Genomic DNA, 999 nt, shown 5'->3' on the forward strand with positions numbered 1-999 from the left:
TTTTGAAGTAACTGCTGGATGTTCTGATAAAAATGTATGTAAACTAAAATACACTTTAATGTAATTTCCATTCAAACTTGTGTCATATTTTAAACAAATTTGTAATGATTAAGTTGCACTTTAATACATTTAACAAATTTGAACTTTAAATGTAGTATTAAATAACACACTACAGTTAAAATTCTAAACAGGTACTTTAGAATGTTAGTCAACAAAGCATGACAAAAGATGATTAAAACATAGCCTACATTTAAAATGTACTTTAAATGAAAACTTTTTGTAACACCTTAGTTTAAGGTTCAGTTGCTTATTGCATATTATAGGATATTGGCAGTTTATTAGTATTTATAAAGCACATATTAATGCATTATTCTGCATGACCATATTCTACATCCCTTAATCCTACCCAATGCCTAAACTTAACAACTATCTTACTAACTATTAGTAAGCAGTAATTAGGAGTTTATTGAGGCAAAAGTCATAGTTAAAAGTTAGTTTATTGTGAGGATTGGATCCTATATATACTACAAGTGCACATTCCATTAAGCACCCTTCTTTTTTCTCCAGTGAACATGACATTTTGTTGTCATCATTTACTCACCTTCGCGTTGTTTTTTTTTTTTTTGCAAATGCAATAAAAGTAAATTTCACTTTTAATAAAAAATAGACATATGTAAATGAGATAATTGCTGACGATGGAAACCCAAAAAATGAATGATCATTTGTTATTGGATGAAATGTTCATATAAAGAATTTTGAATGCAGACTTTGGGATCTTGGGAAACCTCAACATATACTGTTAAGAAGTCACTGTTAAGAAGTTTACTGAAAAGCATGCAAAATCACTAGGATCTGAGAATCTCATTGCTGTCTTGGAGAAACAACTGAGATATATATATAAAAAAACGATTTTTCCTTCAATCAGTGTCCAGTAGAAGTTGTAAGAGACAGGTAGAGTGAGAGGCTGGGAGAGAGGAGGAAGGGGAAAGGGGAAAGTAG

This window comes from Rutilus rutilus (assembly GCF_951802725.1).
Source record: "Rutilus rutilus genome assembly, chromosome: 16".
NCBI classification, from domain to species: domain Eukaryota; kingdom Metazoa; phylum Chordata; class Actinopteri; order Cypriniformes; family Leuciscidae; genus Rutilus; species Rutilus rutilus.